Here is a 22,685-nt window from a genome sequence, read left to right as displayed (position 1 = left end):
TTCTTGGTCTAGAATAGTGAAACACTGAGAATACATGCAATAGGCTGGAGGTCATGGTCAAGAGCCCAGAAGGTTTGCTGTCTGGACAATGGAGAAGGTTTATAGGTTAAACTGTTGAGAGCTGTTCCATGTTTGATGCATACATTTGAGAAACTTCACTCATGCTTTGATACTTTGCTATGTAAAAGGATTTTTTTCTGTCTGCAGTATCTATAGCAGGTCAGATTAATTATCTAGCACTGTCAGAGCAAAATGTGTGTGTATGTGAGACAGAGACAGCAACAGACAGAGGGAGAGAGAGGAGGAGGAAGAGGAGGAGGAAAGGAGGAGAGGAGAGGCAGAAGAAAAGTAGGCAGTGAAAATGATAGTGAATATTCAATATTGAAGAATGAAAGGCATTATTTTAAGAGAACACTGTGATGGGTAGGTCTATCCTCCTGGTAATAAGAGGTATAATTTCATCTCTTTCTCTACTGAGTCTAAAATCTACACCAAATTCTTTGTGTGTATTCAATCTTCCCTTGCTTGGTTTGGATAAGAGTAGAGTTCGTAAGATTTCCACTCTCCCAAGCCCTTTTTCTGATACACTACAATTACAAGAAAGAGTACGTTCCTCCCCCTTCTTCTTCACTTCTCCCTAAAGCATTCCTTTTCTTCTTCCTGGTCTTTCCTGTCTTAAACAAAACAGAACAAAAAATATCCCAAGTCCTACACTTGTCTTTGTTCACTTGATGACTTGAAGACTGGTGCATTCTGAAAGAACACTAGGCTTTTCGTCTATTTGAATGCAGGAACTTCATTATAATTTAGCCCCTTCCATTTGCTCATATTTAGTTAACTATGTTTCTCATATCATATATTTTTTAAATCCTACCCAGTGTTAATGTTTTCATCAAGAATACTTGAAAGTCCTCTATTTTGTCAAAATTATGTTTTTCCTCTGCAGTATTATACTCAGTTTTGCGGGGTAAGTTGCTCTTAGTTTAAGATTTTTGCTTTTTGGAATATCATATTCCAGGATTTCCTCTTTTTTGTATAATTGCAGAATAATCTTGTGATCTCAATTGTGTTTCCCTAGTATTGAATTGTTTCTTTCTGGCTGATTTTAGTATTTTCTCATTGACTTGGAACTTACGTATTTGGGCTATTATATTCATGGTGATTTCAGTTTGTTATTGTTTGCAAGTGGTGACAGGTGAATTCTTTTTTCACTTAGTTCTCTAGTTCTTATATATCTCAATAGTTTTGTTTTATGATTTCTTAAAATATGTTGTTCATCTTTTTTGTTTCATCAAGTTTTCAGGAAACCCAGTGATTTTTAAATTATCATTCTTCCACCCACTTTCTAAGGTACTTGTTTTTTCATAATAAATAATACTTCTTAAGTTCTCCTAATTTTTCTTCTGACTTTATTCTAATTTTTTTTATCACATGGAACCATAAAGTTCTGGTTTTTTTCCATTCTGTTTATCACGAGGTCCACTAATTGGATAAGGCTTACCACTTTCTATTCTAAGCCACCTGTTCAACTTCCATTCTTTTCCTCAAAAGCTCTAAATTCATTTTGAAATTCTTACTTCATTTCATCCAGCCAATCTTGGAATCTTTGTGACTGACTCATTCTTTTCTCTAAAGCTGCCTCGTGGCAGAGTAGATAAAGCACTGAGTCTAGAGTCAGGAAGCCCTGAGATTAATTCTGGCCTCAGACACTTACAAGCTCTGTGACCCTGGATGAGTCATTTAACATGTTTGCCTCAGTTTCCTTGTCTGTAAAATGGAGATACTAATAGGAGCCTCCAGGGTTCTTGTGGTAATGAGATAATATTTGTAAAATGAGAGGTTTGTAAAAAGTGCTTAGCATAGTACCTGAAACATAGTAGATACTATATAAATACTTATTCCCTTTCCTTCTCCACCTTTTCTCTGAGGCTTTACTTGTACCAATTATGAATCTACTCTCCTCTGGTTCTGCCTTTTTCACAAATTGGTATTTCTTCCCCTTCTTCAGTTTTTTTTTTTCTGTTTATACACATTTTCAGGCTCAGTCCTGGGTTGGGACTTTGTGCCAGGGTCATCATCTGTTCCTTTCTGCCCTCTTGGATGGGTTGTATGGTTCCCATTTAGTTCCGTCCCTTTTGTAGTTTGGGTGCCTCTGCAGGTCTGAGTGACGTGGCTAGGACAGTAACCGCCTCACCCCCATTCCTTCCACTACAATCCCCGGTTTTTATTTCTGTCTCCTAGTAGCCAAATGTAAGTGCTCGTCTCAGCCCATCTTTGTCTCTTCCTCCTTTAACAGGAAGAAAGGAAATAAGCATTTATTGAGGATAAATACAAGCAAAAACAAAGACAGTCCCTACAATCAAGAAGCTTACATTCTAAAGGGGGAAGACAATACACAAACAGGAACTAAAAATGGGTGGGGTGGGGTGGGGGGGGCAATGAAGATACTCTGGCACAAAGGCAGGGTTTTAAAGTACAGATCAGGAAAAGAGACAGGAGAAGAACAAAGACTGGCTTGACAATGCCATCCACAAAATGGACAAACTCACCAATGGCAGAAATGGGGCCAGCCTTATAGACTCCGTTTCCCTTCCTAAGGAATGACAGACCCCAGAGATATGGCCAGATATAGGAGATTGTGCTGTTCTCAGGCATCCTGGAGGTTCCCTGGCAGATAAAATCTCTGGACTCTGTCCTGACACTATCTCCTGATATGGCTCTAGCAAGAGCACCAGTTTTAATGATCTGTGTACATACTTTCCAGACCTATCCCCTCCATTAGGGTTAAGAGAGCTAGGCTTCTCCAGGCCCTTTCATACTACAATCTACATGGCCTCACCGTGCCACCTTGTCTTCCTAGCACCTAGCACACTGATTTGTCCATATTGGTATTTTAAATAATCCTTAATGATGTGAGTATAACACTTCAGAAATATGTTTACATTTTGCAATTGCTTACACAAGTATTATACTTAAGTCAGTCAACACATGCTCACGTCCTAACAATGAATCAAGATATAAAGCTTTACTTGAAGTTGCTACTTTGATAATAAAAAGTGAAAATATAATTCTGAGCATACTAATTGGAGCTTCTTTAATGATAACACTAGCCTACAATAGGTCTTTAGCCAGAGCAAATACATTTATATGTACATGTATATGTACACATATGCATGTATATGTATATATGTGTGTATATACTGTGTATACATATGTATGTATAATGTGTATATGTGTGTATACATAGACATGTACATACTTGTATAACGCCTTACTGGTTGTTGGACATGACCAATTTTTGCTGATTTTTTTCTTGCCCATTTATGTTATTACAACACATTTTGATACCAAAATATTGGTCCTAGGAGAGTTAGGAATATCAATTACTTAATGACCTTTTTTTCTGAATAATAAGGCAGGAGGAAAGAGGTAGACAGACTTAATTTATCTTTTTCTTACTGGATTCTAGATGAACAAAATATTCCTAGTTTTAAACTTCTAGTCCATAATCCCAACTCCCTATACAAAGTTCAGGTCTCTAAAAGTCCATTTGCTACATGCATATATTTGCATATTCATTCCCTTCCTAGCCCCTATAACTAATTAAGTAAACTCTGTGCTCAGTCAAGACTGAAACATGTTTTTGATTCTTTGTCATTTGGCCTGGAATTTACATTAATAGAGCAGAACGTGGATCGGTGTACTGTGTCATGTGTATCCATGGGATTGCAGACCAAGTTCTCAGAGAGATGCCATGTCACTCAGCAGCTCAACTGATGCTGCTTTATTAAGTTTGTTGACAGCCCTAAAAAACATCCTTCAAATCTCAACCACCCCTCTAGACAGGAAGGGTTCCACTTACAAATTTTGGTGACTGACTAACCTAATAGTTTTTAAAGATTGGAACTAATAGAGAATGACTTTTAGTCAAGCTATGGTTTTGACACAGTGGACATGAATCATATAATTCAACATTAAACAAACATTTATTAAATATTTATTCAATACGTTGCATCAGGCACTGGAAGAGACAGTTTAGATAAGATTTAACACCTAGAACTAGAAGGGACCTTACAAGTCCTCCAATCTCCTTTTATAGATGAGCAAAATGAGGTTCAATCAAGGTAGCTAGGTTAGCAAGTAAGAGAGTTCAAATTGAAACCAAAGTCCTCTGACATTAAGTCAAGTGCTCCACGCTATACCACACTGCCTTCCATTATATTGTCCCTATTCTTACGGAGTTTGCTGTTTAATAAAGGGATGAGGTACAAATAATGATAACTATTATATGGTAGAATAACAAAAGAAAAAGACAAGGTAAAATCTTCTAAGATAAAGTAAAAGTGAAAATAAAATGAAACCAGATTTTTCCAGGACCACATTTGTTAGGCACACTGCTGTTAACAAAGGCATCCCCCCAAAATGAGGGTATCCATTGTTCTGAACATTCATCCAGCTTCTAAGAGAAAAATATTTATTGTTATTCAGTCTTGTCCAACTCTTCATGACCCCATGGACCACAGCCCACCAATAGTGTCATGGAATTTTCTTGGCAAAGATACTGGCTTACCACTTCCTTCTCCAGTGGATTAAAGCAAACAGAGGTTAAATGACTTGCCCAGGGTCACAAAGCTGCTAAGTGGCTGGGGCCAGATTAGAACTTAGGTCTTCCTGATTCCAAGCCCAGCACTCTATCCATCCACTACGTCACCTAGATGCCTCAAAGAGACAAACATATTTAACATAAAAGCATCAAATAAAGTTCAATTCCCCCCAGTGAGGCAGAAGTATATAAAATAAACCCAACCATCTCCTGACAGAGAAGTGATAGACTCAGATGGAAGACAGAAATATACTGTTTTTGGACATGGCCAATGTTGGAATTAATTTTGCTTGTCTGGGCTTATTTTTTCAATAGGAAAGAAGGGAAACTGTGAGAGGGAGAGAAAAAATGTTTATTGAAAAAAATTGAAGAAATTTTTAGAAATTATTAGAAGACCAACAAAAATTATCAATCTCTGTATATTAACAGCAAAACCCAACAGGAAGATACAGAAAGAGAAATTCAATTCGAAATAACCAGAGGCTACAGAAATTCTTTTCTGTTCTACCTACAAAGACACAGGAACTATATGAATACAATTACAAAACACTTTACTACAGAAATACACAGACCTAAAAAGTTAGACAAATATTAATTGCCTATCATTGGGCTGTCCAGGTATAATAAAAATGGCAATGCTATATAAATTAATTTACATAGTCAGTGTAATAACAAACTACCAAAAGTGTTAATTTTATAAAGCTAGAAAAAAATAACACCAATTAATGTAAATGAACAAAATATCCCTCAAAGAAATCTCAAGGGAAATGATGGAAAAAAGTAGGAATGAAAAGGTCTATTAATATCAGTTTTCAAACTATAAGCATCGAAACTATTTGGTACTGGTTAAAGAAATAGAAAAAGTTAATCAATGGAACAAATTAGGTACATAAGATCCAGACACAAATGAAGATAGTAGCAGAGCATAACTATTGAGGTAAAGACTCATTATTTGACAAAAACTGCTGTGAAAACTAAAAAGCAGATTGGCAGAAATTATATTTAGCCCATCATTTCACACCACATAGCATAATTAGCTTTAAATGGATACCTTACCTAGAAATAAAAAGTCACATTATAAGCAAAGTTAAGTATAAAAAAGGAGGTGCCTTTCACAATTACGGAAAGGAATAGTTCTTGTCTAAATAAAGCATAAAGAAGATCCCAGGAGATAAAATAGACAGTTTTGATAACATAAAATTGATAAACTTTATACAAAACAAACAATGCAATTAAAATTACAAAGGAAACAGTTAACTGTAGAAAAAAACTGCATCAAGTTTCTGCAATTAAGGACTGATATCTAAGATACATAGAAAACAGAAACAAACATATATAAACAAGAGCCATTCCCCAAAAGGTAAAAAATCAAAGGATTTGAACAGATAGTTTTCAAAAGAGGAAATGGAAGCTGTTAATAATCATACATTATTGCATGCAAAACAAATTTTCACATTAGCAATGAGTTTTCCCCCCAAAAAAAGGCAAAATAAAGAAAGAAAAATATGAAATGCTTTATGAATTTTCATATCATCCTAGCACAGGTGCCATGCTGATCTTCTCTGGATCATTCTAATTTTAACATATACACTGCCCAAGTGAGCACTCTGCCTTGCTTCTAGACTCAGCTCAAATCTAACATTCTGCTAGAAGTCTTTACTGGTCTCACTTCCCCCTATGTCCCCCTGCCCCGCCCTGCGCCTTTTCTCTAAGACCACCTCCCAGTCACACTGTATGTATCTTATATGTTCACAGTTATTTGCATATTGTCTCCCACATTATTATGTGAACTCCTTGAGGGCTGGGACTATGGTTTTTGCCTTTCTTTGTATACCAGGCACTAAGTATAATACCTGGTATATAGTAAGGAAGTGCTTGATAAGTGTTTGTTGACTGACCACTAACATTCTCCATAGTGACTAGAAAAGCAAATTTAAAAGACTTAAGAACTTTGGTCAATTTGATGATAAGCCATGACTCCACGAGAGCCAGGATAACAGTAGTGCACCCCACCTCTTGACAGAGAAGTGATGTACTACAGACACAGAATCAAACATACATTATTTTAGGGTTTTTTTTAAACATTTACTTTTTAAATTTTGAATTCCAAATTCTTTCCTGCCTGCTAGCCCTCCCCCTACCCATTGAAAAGGCAAGTAATATGATACCCATTATATATGGAAGTCATGCAAAACAAATTTCTTAAACAAACAAAACCAAGAAAAATAAAGACAATGAAAAACAATATTCTTCAATCTTCACTCAGAGTTTATCAGTTCTCTCTGAAAATGGATTTTTCATCATGACTCCTTTGGAATTGTCTTGGATCAATGTCTTAAGTAGTTGAGTCTTTCACAGTTGATCTCTGTTACAATAGTGCTGTAACAGCATACAATATTCTCCTAGTTTCACTCACTTCACTTTGCATGAGTTCATATAAATCTTTCCTGGTTTTGCTGAAACCATTCCCCTCATCATTTCTTATAGCATAATAATATTCTGTCACAATCATATACCACAACTTATTCAACCATTCCCCAACTAAAATAACAGACGCACATTTTTAGATGTTGCCAATTTATGGATTTCTTTTACTTAACTATGCTTATTACAAAGAATAGCTTTTTTTTAGGGGGAAGGGTAAAATTTGGCACACACACAAGAGGTCATGATAGTGATTTAAAAAAAGAAAAGACAATCAATGAAGCACTTTTTTAATGCATGGAAGAGAACAAAAGTCAATGCAGAGGGACCACAATCAAGACTTTGAAACTAACATACACGTGTGTCTACCCCCCACCAAGGTATACATAATAGAAATGCACTATGATATAAAATTCTCTTATTCTGTTCTTTATATATGAAAATTTGTTAATGTTTGTCGAGTTCAGAATAACAAAAAATTAAAATTCTGAAAAAAAGGAGAGAGAAAATACTCCACAGAGAACTCTAAATAATTACTATACTGGAATTTTCTTACGCAAAATACTTCTTAAAATAACTGGACCATTCAAAGGACAGGAACAGGTAGTTTTCTGATCAAGCAATCAAAGCTACATATAGTCATATGAAAAAATGCTCTAAGTCACCATTGATTAGAAAAATGCAAATTAAAAGAACTCACCTCACACCTATCAGATTGGAAAAAAAATGACAGAAAAGGAAAATTATAAATGTTGAAGGGGATATGGGAAAATTAGGACACTGTTGGTGGAGTTGTGAACTGATCCATTTTAGAAAACAATCTGGAACTATGCCCAATGTGCTACCTGATATGGACTTTTTAAAAACCTAACCACTAGAAATATTTCAGGTAAGATTTAAAAGTATAGATGCATACTTTTTTAAGTTAGACAAGATATTTTCATTAAAAATCAAATAACAATTTATATAATAACAACAACACTGTGAAGACAACCAACTTTGAAATACTTTAGAATCCTCATAAACACAGTAATTAATCACAATTCCAGAGAACTCAAGATGAAACATTCTATCTAACTCTGATGACTCGGGAGTGCAGATGGAAACATTTTGGGGTGGTTGGGTTGTTGTTGGGTTGTTGGTTTTGTTTTGGAGTTTTTTTTTGCCAATGCAGGAATTTGTTTTCTTGACTATGCATATTTTGAAAAATAAAATTTAATTAAAAACATATAAAATTTAAAAAGCATAAAGTAAATGATAGCAATGTTTCCAAGTGATTTAAATTGGCCCAAGTGTGCAACAGTTTTATAATCATACCTTTTTCCCCATTGTGAATGCTGATCAAATTGAAGTCCTTTCAAAGATTGAAATCTAAAAATTTGGAACTCAAAATCGTACAAAAATGAATACTAAAAATTTTCATGACATGTAACTGGGGGAAAAAATAAAATACTATTTAAAGAAAAAAATTAAAATCTGAAACTGCCTAGATGGCTTAAAATTATTTGCAGTGGTGAAATTTTTCTATCTCATTAGTCAATTATCAAGTGCAAATATGGAAATTATTCTCTAGATAATTTAAGGATCCACATTCTAGGACAGAAAAATATAGCCACTGCTAGATGACATCACTGTATGGGATAATTTTTCTTAGCTGTTACTGTCACAAGGAAGGTATAATATGGAGAGTGGAGTAGGGTGGTTGTTTTCTTTTTTTCTTTCAGAGAAATAATTTTGATATACAAACAAAATGCATCAATAAAATGTTTTGGGTTTTTTTTAAGATTCAGACGTATACCTAAAGACAAAACAGGACTAATATCCATTAGCTAGTTTGTTTTTACCAGCAACTTACAGATTAGTGGACTATTGACAATGGTTTATTATATTATCCTCAGTAAAATTTCTTAGAATAACAAAAAATAATGTTTATTTTTTAATCCAATATGCAGTCTTGGAGACAAAAAACAATACAATACATCATTCTGCCTGAGAACAAATTCTGCCTTGATGTGCTGTGAGTGTCTAATGAAGACAGAAGGAAAGGGGGAGTTCAGGTAATATCTAATTTCTACCAAAAACTAACACACTGCAACAATGTAGCAATAACTTGATATTCACAACATATTTTGAATATGAGGATTTTATTACTACTTATTCTCTGTCCAGCATGCTGACCTCCTGAAATAAGATTCTTTTTTAAGGTTTTCTATGTTTCAGGTACATTTAACTATGTATTTATTCATATTTATGCTTCCTGAACATGAGTTTAGATCTGAGTAGCAACATGGTTGGGGTGCTAGATGAAGCCTAGGGGGAAAAAAAGGAATTCAAGACATCAGGTAGGAGCTCTGGAGAGATCCAGTAAAGAAGAGAATATAACTACAATCCTATCACAGATAATTAAGTTTCCCCCACAAGAAAGAGTGAAAATTAACAAAAAAGAAGAGAATAGAGGTATATATGGGCTTCATATATTTAAGTTCCCAAACAATAATTTTGGTAAATAATTTAAGTAAGTATTGGTAAATAATTTGAACAGGCTCTGATGGTTCAGGAAAAAATTTCATAGACTGACATGGGTCAAGAGATTTCCCAATTGTGCATACTGCTATTATTTTTTAACTTTTTTTAAAGTAACAAGTACTTATTTTCTTTCCCTCTGACCAATTAGGGGACAGGGAAAAAAATAAAAAAGAAAACCCTTGCAAGAAATATACATAACCATGCAAAACAAGTTTCCATATTGGAGTATGTCCAAAAATATATGGATTATACCTACTATTTATAGGAATGAAAACAGGAACCAAATGCTGGGAAATCAGGTGGATAAGGAAGATGTAATGGTGAATAACAAGGACTATGAAACAACTCGGCCTGCATCATACATGCCCCTATAGTTGATAAGAAGTTATCTGCCAAAAATTTTTTTAAATAAAATAAAATAAAAATAAAAAAGAAACTATACTAGATTGCCTACTAGTATGCCTACTAGATTTAGAGAATACTATATGTAAAATACAAAGAGAATAAATGTACCTAAGGCAGTCATTCATGATTTCAAGCATTACTGAAAAACACATATCTAATAGGGCAAGACCTGGGATCAGAGTGCATTTATTCTAGTACATACACACATACAACATATGTTTTGTACATATTCATATCATAGTCCTTCATATTTATAAATTACTACTGCGAGTGACCACTACCAATCTGTAGGTTCAAAAAATAAACACCTAAATGCACAGCAGTTCTTTATTGCACACCAAAAAAATGTTCTTTGTTTTGCATCTGTGGTCATTATTCCAAGAACATACAAAGTCCTCTGTCTGGCATTTAAAGTCCTTCACAATCTAGCTTCAGCCTATCTTTTCAGACTATTGACACATTACTTCCCTTCAAACAATCTACAGTCCAGCTAAACAGCCTACATATTCTTCTCTGCTTCCATGACTTCGCAGTCTGTTTCCTGAACACACAACCCCATGCCTGGAATGTTCTACTTCTCACCTTGAAACCCTTAGTTCCTTCAAAGCTCAGCTGAAATGCAGTTTCCCACAGGGGCTTTTTCCTGATTTCCCCGGGTAGGTTCCTTCTCCAAAAAAAAAAATTACTTTGTATTTATTTAGTCAAGATCATGTTGTATCCCTCTAGTAGAATACAAAAGCTCCTTGGGGGCGGAGATAGTTATGTACGTTTTTTGTATTGCCTGACACTTAGATGTTTAATAAATGCTTGTTGACTGATTTGCCAATCTGCCTCTAGAATCTGCTTTATTTCTGAGTGTTGCATGCTAAATTCAGTCTCTGTGACTATTATTTTCCAGATGTCTTTTGCTAAGTTAACAGCATATAGGTATATGCACAGGATATCTGTAACTAAAGTATTATCACTTTTCAAGTTACCCAAATCTAAACTTCAGAATTATTTTTTACTCATCCCTCTCATTTACCCTCCAAATCCAATCACCAAATCCTAATGATTCTTCTTCTATAATGTCTCTCATTCATTTATTCACTTCCATTCCCCTGCCACTACCCTACTTCAAGCTCCTCAGGTCAATTTGGTACTGTTAGCATAATATTCTTTTTAATTATCTTCCCCATTTCAATCTATCTTGTACATATCCACCAGATTAGTCTTGCTAAAACACCATTTCCAAGTCATTCTCAAAACTTCCCAAGTCACTAGAAGATAAAGTCCAAACTGTTTTACCTGGTAATCCAGGCCATCCATAAATTGGTCCCAATTTAACATTCCAATCTTACCTTACACTATTTCTCAACTTAAATCTCTGCTCTAAACCACCTAGTTTATTCAATGTTGACTTGCCCTTTCCTTGCCTTCATGGCTTTGTTTATGTTATTTCCCAAACTTACAGTACAATATACCCTACTCTCAACCTTTCCAAATCCTATACATCTTCTGAGGTTCATATCAAGTCCTATCCCTTTCATGGCACCTGTTACATTTTGAAACCAGCCAGATTACCAAAGGACAGTCTGACCTTCTTGCTTCAATTTTCCAACTTTTTGATTAATTCTTGTCTCCACTGGCAAGTTGGCTGCCTAGTTGATTGCTCAATGATGACTTTCAATAATTGATTGATTAATCCACAATTTTAACTATGTATTGGGCTTCTCTTGCACAATCACAAATAATACACACATACATACATATACTTATGCATGTGTGTGTATGTGTGTGTGTGTGTGTGTGTGTGTGTGCGCGCTCGTGTATCAGATGATTACATTCACAGACATACTGGTAAAATAACACTAGCTCTCCAGGGAGAAAAATGCATTATCACACACATTTAAATATAATCTTCCTTACTGGCATTTTCTCTATGCCATTCTTAAGTCTAAACAATCAACAAGACAATAAATTGAACCCTGATTTGTAGAGTTTGCTGATTTCCAAAGTGTGAATGCTCACAGAGTTCTCATTAGCTGGTTCTAGCTGGCTCCAGCACAAGCCTAGTTAGATTACCTTCAGATATGTCCTCAAAGTTCTATTTGCACTTAAAGGATACATATATCTAAAATAATTCTTCCTTCTGTTTTCATTTCTCTAGTTAAAGATTATTTGAAAAATGAGAATTTATTTTTTCAAATCATTGTATAACTGGATCTTCTCCCAGAGAATACTGATTTACAAGGTGAACTGAACTGAAATATTGTCCTGTAATATGGATTAAAGGATATTATCACTTCAATTATACTGACGAAAGGATTATCATGGCATATTCCTTACAGATGAATACAGGCATGCATTATGAAAAACTGATGTCACCTAATTACCAGAAACCATTATTAAGGAAACTGCTAACAAAATTTTAAAATGATCATGCATTCACTAAAGTAACCTATGCCTCTGCACTTGGATTAGACATAGTTAATTCATTATCACATTCAAGCACAGAATGGATTTTTACATTTATATTTTACACATATTCCTTGTAGGATTCTTTTTCTCAGAATGGAAAAAAAAACCAATCTGAATAACTTAAGACTGTCTTTTTAAAATTGTTGAGGCCTCTATGTTCCACTAATTTATTCCCATATTTGTGCTCCCTATTTATTGACTTACAAAGTACAAACAGAAATAAACTATTCAACAGTTTCTCACAATACTCTCCTTTTTCCCCCTTAGAACTGCATTTTATTTGAAGCTGTTCTGAATCTTTCAACCTGTGCCGCATTTCAATAATGACCATTAATAATTACAATCATTCCCTTATTAGCTTGGCATTTCATTTTCCTTGGTCTATGGCACCCTATAGTTCAAGACAAGGAAATCTCTTTGTTGATTAGTTATTTAAGACCAGCAACAATAACCATGCTGGAAAGAAAGGTACTTTGAGAGGATTACATAAGAGCCAGTTCTTAACAGCACCAAACTGAGAGCAGCAAATTACAAACCCAAGTACTTCGTAGCAAGTAACCAAATTGGCTAGTTGAAATGCTAATTGCCATTCAGCAAGGCTAAAGACAGACAGGGGACCTTGTGCTTCATAGAATGACATGCATTTTTACTCCAGTTCTGCACCATTGTCTTGCTGAGAATCATTTGAAATCTATTCAGAAAGGTAGCTCTTTCCCTAACCTTTAAAAATGTGGGAAATTTCTTTGGCTCTAGCACCGCAGATCTGCTGATGTGCCAAAAAACCTGAACAGATGGCTGGATTAAGGCCATGTTAAATCCCTAATAAAGTAGCCACTAATAAAGCATGAAAGAGTTCAAAGCTCAAATATATAGGATCAATTCAGGAAATGTGTTTGGGGAAAAGTTTTTCATATACCAGATGAGCTACTGAGCAAGAGCTCATTCAATTGGTGTGGAATGTTTGTAATGTTCAGGAGAAATGTAAGTCATTATTGAAATAGAAATTTCCCTACCCAAATATACTAAAAATATACAAATCCTAAAAAGGACTATTAGCATAAATTTAAAACTAATTTGTTGAAAATATGCCAAGAGCTCTGAGCTCAATTCAGTTTTCACCTTCATACAAAAGAAAGGCATTTCTGTTTGTACTTTATGCAAACTGAGCATTTAATAAATGCCTGTTGAATGAATGAATAAAGAAAGCCTTTCTCCAACTCCTTTCCTAGATTTTCAAGTACAGCCAATTTTATATCTATAATAGAAAAACAAAATGGCTGAGAGTTACCTGCTTAGCAGGCAGAGAAATATATTGCGTGCATACAGTTTCAAGAATACAGTACACTACAGAGGCTCTGAGAAAATTAGATAGCTCCCCTACTCCACCCTCCTCCTTCTTTTTCTCCTCCTCCTCCTCTTCCTCCTCTGCTCCTTGTCAGGCTGACACGGACACAAGTATACTCAGGTGCTATGGGTGCATGTGTGGCCCAATACCCAGACATGATGGGAAGCACAGGATTATGTGAGAAGATGCCTTCCTAGCCTGAACACAAAAGGAAAAAACCAGGCATACGTATACCATGTGAGAAAAAGGCATTTGCCTTACTTTGTTTCGAACAAATTTGTTTTTTTTTCTTTAAAAAAAAAGGTCTAGTTAATTCATTAACTAGAGAAAGTAATCAATTCAAACAACAATTCAATTTAAAACAATTTCAAGTGATGATAAACTTTTAAAAGTAGCTTTCATCCTTGCTTTCCAGCAACTCACAGGTGATACAGGATTAGTTTTGCAAGCAATTGAAGAATATGATTTTTCACCATAAATATCAGAATAAAAATATTTTCACACAGGCACATTTCTATCAAGGTGATTCAAGAGGAAAAACATAATTTTATACATAAAATATATATTTAAAATATAAGGGCAATTTTTATCTGAAGAGCTCAATATGCTTGAAATTGTATACAAGGAGAGAACATCTGAAAAATCTACACAAAGAAAGTACAAGGAAAAAAATGAGTGTTTCAACTTATAGATTTAGAGATAAGTGAGTTATCCCAGATAAAATGATAAGAGAGTAATTCATTCATTCAATCTACTGTGTCTACTGTCTACTGTGAACACTTATATCAAAGAGATATAGACAGACAGATAGACAGAAAAGATTGAAAACAGCAACTACTGACCATAATTCTGTTTTCTCATCTCTATAAGATTACAGAGGCAGCAAGAGATTAACACATAGAGGGCTGGCTACAAAGTCAGGAAGACCTGTATTCAAGTTGGGGCTTTGACTTATATTAGCTGTGTGACTCCATGAAGGATACTTAACCTCTTAGTACTCCCCAAAATACCCTCTGGGACAGTAAAATGCAAAACAGTTGTTGGTGTACAACATTGGTAGAGTTACCTACACTTTGTACAGCTCTTACACAGATGAAGTCACAGATCCACAACTACCCACCCCGATCCTTGTGCATTTTTGAAAAATCTTTAAAGAAAGTTTTTGTGCTGAGTTAGGACTCAGGAAGATGTAAGTTCAAATCCTGTCCCTGATACTTTCTAGACCATGAGCTCTTTGAGAGAAGGCACTGTTTTTTTTTTTCACTGCATCCTCAACACTTACAGCATAGTGCCAGGCACATAGGAGGTGCTTAATAAATGTATGCTGAAGTATTGACTGACTAGCTGTATTATTCTGGGTAAGCCACCTAACTTTCGGGTGCCTCAGGTAAACTCCGTAGGACTTATCTACTAACAGGTGAGGACCTCCCACAAACAAGCAGCAATTCCAGATGCTTCCTATAACCCCATTTAAAAAATATACATATATGAAAATGGACTAGACAGAGGCTATCTTTGATGAAAACATAAGAAAGGAACAGAGAGATTTCATTTAGTATGTTATATATTGTACCATATTGTTATATTAATGTATGATATTAACATATTATAAATGTATACAACATTATATATTCATTTCACATAGTAGAAAAAATTAAGTCACAACTGACAGAAAGAATATAAGATCCTGCTGTGTTCACTATTTATAATTTTAAGATAGCATTTTACTTGAAAAATCAAAATATAGCATTAAAAAGATATCCTACAAAAAAGTCATTCTACACAGACATCAAAATTGTGCAAAACCCTATGAAAGATATACTACAGAAATAATTTTGTTCAATAATTGACTGAATCTTGAGATCAAGCAAGGTGTTAAATGGGGAGCTCACCAAAGGCATTCATCAATAAATGCGAGATACCCTGCATAAGGTCTTAACAAAGGGATAGGGGCTGGACCTATGATTTTCACTGGTATTAGGAACTTGAAGGTAAAGAAACTCCCTCTATCAACGCAGGACAGCACCTTCACTGCAACATGTAGTCATAGAGAGCTGCCCAGAGTCTTGATGTTAAGTGCCATGCCCAGTCACATAGGCAATATATATCAGAAGCAGATTTAAACCCAGGTCTTCTTGGCTTCAGTGCTGACTCCCTAGGAACACTGTCTCCTCACAAAGATGGTACAAGATGGATTTTCTATCGATGGTAAGAGTCTCAAAATGTGCAAGTTACACTATGCTCCAGAAAACTACAAAGCCTTCTCTTCAGTGAAGTCCAAAGTAACCCCAAAGAGACTTGTCTAATCACCAAAAAATAAAGTAAATGAAAAATGCATATTGCCCTGACTATGACATGAAGCATATATTAGTATATATTTCTTGGTGCTGCACATGGATGAGTCAGATAGAGACAAATAGTATAAGGATATAAGGCTGGATTGTGGTTGTATTTGAGGAGCTACAAGTTGTTCAGTGATCCTCACTCAATTGCTTGCTGTTGAAAAAACTCACCTCTTTCAAACTCCACAATAACAAAACACACTATGGTCTTTGGAGAATAAAAATAATTGATTTTTCAAACAAAGAGTAGAAAGATGCTTGGTGGGCATAAACAGGCTATTGCATATTGCCAAGTGTCACATCCGTGTAAGATATGGCATAGGAATTCTACCTAGTTGTAAAAACTTATTAGTGAGACCTACATAGATGAATAGACAAGATCTGATAGTATTAGTAGTTATATAGTATTTTAAGATTTGCAAAGTACTTTACAAATATTATCTCACCTTATAAGATGTCACAAGTATATATCTCAATGTGCAATAAGTATAGAAAATAATTTTTTTTAAAACTTAGAACTTAGCTATTTTTAAAATATTTTTTATTTAACCTTACAAGGGAATGCAGAGTATTTTCTTTCATTCAGTTAATTAGTGGTCTCAGGAAAATAGTAAGATGCAAGATCTTGATTGAGCAAGGTATCTTACCTCTCTAGGTATGTTTCTTCAACTATAACATAAGTGGTGTTAAATTAAATGCTCTCTAGCTTCCCTTCCAGCCCTGGAATTTCACATTCGGTGAATACCGCCCCCACCTTGTCTTTCTGAATCAATGAAAGATTACACAGGATGTCTCAGAAGTCTTCATACAGCCTTAAGCTTGAATAGCGAATCGACAGGATATGTATACTATATATGTCATATGTGTGTGTGTGTGTATTCTTGTGGGTACTCTGTATATAGATCTTCCTGTAGTCTCACGGGAAGATTCCTTCTTTCTAATTGTAGACGCATTCTTTTGAACAATAAAGGTTCAAGGGCAACTCAAAGTGGAATGCCCTTTGGCCACATTTTTGCCTGGTACTCTTTTTTTCCACATTGACTAAATAATTAGCCATCAAAATGTCATATGAGCGCCAAATTGTATCTTACTTGCCAAGCCCATGAAACTAATGTTATTACATGAATACTGAAGCTATGTGTGTTGAACTTGAACAAGGTATTATTTGTTTAAAAAACAAAAACATTGTGTCCCCAAAGTCTCAGTGCAGTTTTGAGGTTTAAAACTGCATGGAGACTTTTCGAACACACTATATAATGAATATATCTCAGTTCTACCTCACTAGATCGGGAGCTAATTCTTTTATCGAATTTACATTTACTCCTTAGAGTTGAAGATAACTTTTGATTCAGTCAGTTTCTGAATCATTCATTAAAGCTCTATGAATCACAGAAACCTGTTCTGACCACCAGTTTTTCAAATTCAGTGTGTCCCAAAAGTGTAGTAGCATTTCAGGCTTTTGAAACACACTACGTATTTTGATTATCTTTAAAAATCACCATATTTTAAAATTAGGTATTTTTTGTTATATTCCACTAGGTTTACATCTTAGTGGTTCAGACTTTATTTAGTAGCCCCTACAGACTGTATTTTACACAAAGTTAATACCTGCTTCATAATCCAGCAAGTTAGTGCCCCAAAATGTGACTTAGTGCTACTTTCTACTTTTTTTAAAGTAAAGTTTCCTTTCTTCTTCCATTCTGATAAAGGTTTGACAGAGTAAATACATTTCTTCTGTAATCTAAGGAAGCAAATCACAAAAACCAATAGGCATACAGATTTCAAGTAATGCTTTGTCACAAGTTTTATTTTTAACAGCCCTTATTTATTCCAACACTAGTGAATTAGCTGCACCTTTAAGATCTACTGTCAAGCAATAAACTCGTTGTGTGTGGAGGCCACTTTAGCTACACTAATTAAGAACATGTTTAAGGCCAAGTATTTTGTAAATTTTAAGTGTTATATTTAGTAAAATTTTAAAATATCCTTATAAATCAAAAAAATCCTAAGCTTGATTTCTAAAGCATGTTTTCAGGCAGGTGAAAATTCAATAGAGTTGATATTTTCCAACAGATTGTTACTTATCAACATTAATTTAAACTACAATCATTTTAAAAGATCCTTTGGTAGTTCAAATAACTACTTTCAAACAATTTTCAATTTGAAATCATATTTAGACACCTCTCCAGAACACAATCTACATATTTACTCTATATAATGTGCTTTGATGTAGAACTTACTTACGACACATTGGGAACTACTTTCTTAGAATATCTAGATCCTTTCATTATTATTAAATATCTGCGGAGTGATGCTCACAAACACTTGATTTTCAACTTCGATTTTTAAAATTTAAGCTACGGTTAAGGTTACTTGGGGGGAGGGTGGCCAGGATGGAGAGAAAGAAAGAAAACTCCACATCTAATTATTTCGTTTTCACCTTCTTTGATATCAACCAACTTTTCAAAGGGATGTAAAGGCTTGAAAATCCGGGAAGGGAAAGGGCAGCAGGTTGCATGCTGAGGTTGATTCAGCCTTCGGTCAGCTCCCGAACGCCTCCCGCCTACCAGCTGGGGGCCTCGACCTGAAGGGCGTTCAGCTCCGCGCAGCTCAGCCGCAGGACGGACCGCACAGAGCCGCTTTTGCGGCCGCCAGCACCCCCGTCCCCCGCCCCGCCACTTACCTCCCGCCCTCTCACAACAGGTGCTGCGGAGCTTGAGAATCCCGCCGTCCGGGGGGCGCACACGCTAGAAGGTGACGCTCTCCGGAACGCACCCTCCCCCGCCAGCCAAAGTCTCCTACCTGGACCCGAGGACAAGGACATCCGTGTCCTCTGGACAAAGGCGTTCGGAAACAGGCTCCACTGCCACTAGGCTCCTTTCCCAGTTTGCCTTCTCCCCGGCTCCCGACTCTCCCGCTATCTGGATGCTTAGGAAAACTCGGTCCTCTTCCCCCGCCCCCTCCTCCAGCTCCAATAGAACTAGCGGCTCCTGGGGCCCCGCGTACCTGACCACAAGAGCAGGGGTGGACGCCCGCGACGACGCGCGCTCTGCTGCGCAGCGGGGACCGGGAGGCGTTGATTCCGTCGTCCGAAACACCCTGCTTCGGGCATCCCTAATGGTCTCTTCCAGCAGAGCGGCGCCCCGGCTGGCCCGCGTGGGCGCGTGGCGAAGACTCTCCCGGCTGTGGAGGGACCCTGCCTCTGGACTGTGCTGGGCAAGCGTGCGTCCTACTGCGCGCACCCGGGCTGAGATCCCCGGGCTTGGGCTAAGGCCCCTTACCTGGGGAGCCTGCAGCTCCTCCCTCTGGCGCCCCCCTCCCCCATCATAGCCCAGGGGCCCAACCACCTCACCTGCAGGGGGAATGGCAGAAAGTAGCCAGTTCATCTCGAAGAGCTGGCCTGAAACTCTGCTAAGGACCTTAGGACACGCTGTATTTGAAAAACTGATGGTCAGAACAAGTTTCCATGATTCATAAAAATCGTGATGAAAGAAAGCCTGCTACAGACATAACGCCTGTCTTTTGATTTTAATACGCAGCAGCTGCACGGGTCAACTTTACTGGCCCTTCTCTCCTCTATGGCACACCCCCAACAAAGTGGACAAATCTCAGGCCCTTTCTCCTATAACATTCTATGCCAGGGGTGGGGAACCTATGGCCTTGAGGCCACACGTGGCTTTCAAGATCCTCAAGTGCGGCCCTTTGATGGAATCCAAGTTTTACAGAACAAATCCTTTTAAGCAGATTTGTTCTGGACGTTTGGAGTCCGTCAAAGGGCCGCACTTGAGTACCCAGAAGGCCACGTGAGTCCTCAAGGAGACAGGTTCCCCACCCCTGTTCTATGCTCTTCAAGTTGCACATGGTCCACATAGCATTTTTATGGCACATATGGATTTCTTGAATTCATAAATTTTTTTAGCTGGAAGGACTCTTGGGGATAATCTAATACAGTCTTCTCCTGGGCAATCTTTTGAGAGGGACCCGGAGCAGATAAACGACTTACCTGAAGTCACCCAATCGAGTGGCAGAGCTGGACAAGAAAACAAGTCTCCTCAACTCCATGCTTATACCTTCCATAATCTTTGAAATGTTGGAAACTTCCAGGAAAAGAATTTTTTTACTTGTTCCTTAAGATATAAGTGCAATGTGGCACTGCAGTGAAAATCGTGAGCCTCAAGAAATGGGGTGCGAAAGCAACAAAATGGAGCCACGCCGCTGGCCGCAGGGGCTGCTGGGAATGCAGAGGCCCCGCCCCGCTCCCACTTCCGGTGGCGGTGGCGCCCTTTAAATGGCACCATCTCTGGGCTCCAACATATACCAGTAGAACTGGGAGTAAGCAGACTTCTCTATTACATGTCAGATGTACCTTGGAGAAAGTCCCCACATGCCGAAGACCAAAGAAGAGTGGAAAAGAATGCAGTGTTTATGTCTGGTGGTTCACAGTGTTCTGCTGATTGCCCCAGTTTTCACTGCGTCTTAAGAAGACTTAAGTGCGTCACAAATCTGCTGCGAGATTAAAAAAATGGCCTGCCTTTTGGACCTAGAATATGGCTTATTTATTCAGGTCCATGATGCAGGACTGTCATCCCTTAAGGGATATACCTAAGTGTGAGGTAAACAAAGAATACTTACATCCAGAATGTCGAGTGAGAGATTTCTAAGACCTCTGATGGAGCTCAGCTGGCTGGTGGCCTTGGGAAGGCTACAGCCACCCTGACATGCTAGACCACCCCTTAAGACAAAGGAAATTGTCCTCACATTTGTTCCTTGTGGGTGAAAGGAGAATGTAAAAGAGGAGAAGAGTGCACAGACACCAGAAGTGAATCTCTTGCTGATCAGAATATCAAAGATCAGTATTACACTCCCAGTTGGATTTTTTTTTTAAGTTAAAGGGGCTGTCCCTTGACTCACTTCTTAAAGAGGCCCATTCACTGAATGAGGATCACCTCACTCAGAGTGAGAACCTGAAAAGGCCTTAGCCTAAAAGGGCCAGGGTCTCCCACTGCATCCTGGGTCATCTCCAGTCATCCAGATGAACATCCAGCCACTGGACCCAGATGGCTCTGGAGGAGAAAGTGAGGCTGATGACTGCACAGCCCTCTTTCACTCAAATCAAAGTCAACTGCAAGTCATGTCATCATCTCCCTGATGTCATGGTCCTCTTTGAGAATGAAGGACACACACACAAACGATGGTGGATAAGCATCAAAAGGAGACTTCAACAATGCCTTGTCTGTACCTACCAGATGAGAAGACCATTGCCACACTATATGTTGGTGGCCTGGGAGATACGGTCAGCGAGACTGATGTCAGAAATCACTTTTACCAGTTTGTTGAGATCCAAAAGATAACAGCTGTTCAGAGAAGTAGTGTCCTTTCATCCAGTTTGTTACAAGCCAAGTTTCTGAAGTCCTTCAAGAAACTGATTGTACATGGGCATAGGCTTAGTGTGAAATGGGGAAGATCCCAGGCAGCCAGAGGAGGAAAAAAGGATAAAGAAGGAACAAGAGATTCTGGAATTAAGTTGGAGCTTGTCCCAGGACTTCCTAGAGCTCCTCTTCTCCAACAGCTGAAAAAGAAACTTCCACCAATTATTTTAATTTCCTCCAGCAAGGTCATTATTGCCCTGCCCCCTCCTCCTAGGATTGCACCTACACCCCTACCAGGTTTTGGACCACGTGTTTCACCCAATGGGCCTATCACCTCCTCTCATTCAAGCTCCAGGATCCATCCACTATCCTTCCAGGATCCCCAGAGAGTGGCGGCTCATGCAAGAAAGCACAGCGGTCCCTAACATCCAAAGTCCAATGTCTTGGTTGGTCTCTGAAGAAATGGTACTTTAGAAATATAATTTTAAAATCTTGGAGTAAAAAGAGAAAGATAAAAAGCAACAAAATAACTTACATTAAAATAGAATTTTTATGGACTACAAAGCACTTCTCTCTCTACAATCCTCTGAAACTAGTAATGCAAATATTAATATTCCCATTTAAAAATGGATGAATGGAGGATCAATGTTCAATTCAACAACTATTTATTAAGACCCTTAAGTACTAAGGACTGTTCTAAAGATGAGGATACAAAAGCAAAACAAAAATAGTCCTTGCCCTCAAGGAGCTTACATTCTTAAAGATGGGGCAAGGCTATGGTACAATTACACAGAAAAATAAATAAAAGGTAATTTGATAACGGAGAGAGCACTAAAAAGTTAGGAGATCAAGAAAGGCTTCTGCTAAGAGGGGATACCAAGTTTGCCCTTGAAGGAAGCTAAGGATTGTAACAAGCTGGGATAGACAGAAAGTGCAATATAGGCATCCAAAGATTTTGCCATGCAAAAACAAAGATGGGAGAATTAATTATTCAATGTCTCAGGAACAGCAGATAGACATGTTTGGTTGCAATGGAGAGCCTATGAAGGGGAGTAATGGGAAATAAATATCTAGGGATTGAGTAACTAAGTTAAATAATCTGCCCACCATTTCACAGCAAAGTTTTGTAAGCCTGACCTAAAACTTAGTCTTCTTTTGGCAATAAATTCATTGCTTCATTTTGTTTTTCCCTATTTCTCTGACTCGTCCTT

The 22,685-nt window shown here is 37.2% G+C and overlaps 1 non-coding gene and 1 pseudogene across 1 annotated transcript; one reads left to right on the top strand and one right to left on the bottom strand.

The window, feature by feature from the left end:
* Nucleotides 1–6,102: 6,102 nt before the first annotated feature.
* On the bottom strand, nt 6,103–6,205 carry LOC118835024. The gene has a single exon (XR_005009390.1). It is a non-coding gene; the product is annotated as a U6 spliceosomal RNA (small nuclear RNA).
* Nucleotides 6,206–20,393: 14,188 nt separating this feature from the next.
* On the top strand, nt 20,394–21,899 carry LOC118839891 (annotated as a pseudogene).
* Nucleotides 21,900–22,685: the final 786 nt, after the last annotated feature.

Source organism: Trichosurus vulpecula, chromosome 1, assembly GCF_011100635.1.
Source record: "Trichosurus vulpecula isolate mTriVul1 chromosome 1, mTriVul1.pri, whole genome shotgun sequence".
NCBI classification, from domain to species: Eukaryota; Metazoa; Chordata; class Mammalia; order Diprotodontia; family Phalangeridae; genus Trichosurus; species Trichosurus vulpecula.
This window is presented reverse-complemented; position numbering and strand designations above follow the sequence as displayed.